The sequence below is a fragment of the Penaeus monodon genome, chromosome 21, assembly GCF_015228065.2.
Source record: "Penaeus monodon isolate SGIC_2016 chromosome 21, NSTDA_Pmon_1, whole genome shotgun sequence".
Taxonomy (NCBI): Eukaryota; Metazoa; Arthropoda; class Malacostraca; order Decapoda; family Penaeidae; genus Penaeus; species Penaeus monodon.
The window spans coordinates 19,579,643-19,580,318 of NC_051406.1; positions in this window are offsets into that span (position 1 = coordinate 19,579,643).

The following is a 676-nucleotide window of genomic DNA, read 5'->3' on the forward strand; positions in this document are numbered from 1 at the left end:
GGGTCGAAATGTGAGAAAAATGACCATAAATTAGGAGTGTGGAAGGAAAAGAGAATTTAAGCATTTCATAGGGATTAACCTCCTCGTTTCCCTAGGAAGAAAAGATTTACATGTCCAAATATATGGAAATATAATTTCCCTGTAATTTCACCTAAAAATATGTTGCCAGTTTTGGGACAATAATATTTCCATCATTGCCAAAAAAATGCATATATTTTTGTATAGCATGTATTACTTTAGGGGACCTGTCATGTAATCCTGTAAATACACTTCAAGCACGGAGGGGCAGTGTTAGTAAACAGTTGAGAAAACTCATAGTTGAAAGCCTCTACTATCTGCTGCCGATCTGCTGGTGATCTGACAATCCATCTTTTGGCAGTGATTATTGAACCGTAAAAGTGTGCGACGTAATGAAATCCATACGCCAACTCTGCTGGTGATCAGCATGTGATTGTGTGAAAGATTGTCGGATTTAGAATGAATCTGGCCGTCTCTCTTATGGGTGTTTCAGAGGTTGAGAGTCACTGAACAGTTACAGGAAGAATGTTGAAATAGATGGAATCTGTTTCAACATTTCAAAGAGATCGTATAGGAATATAGATAAATTCAATAAAGTATGGCCATAAAGAGTCTACGAAGGAAGCAAATTATGCAAGTAATAGATTGCAAGGTAGTG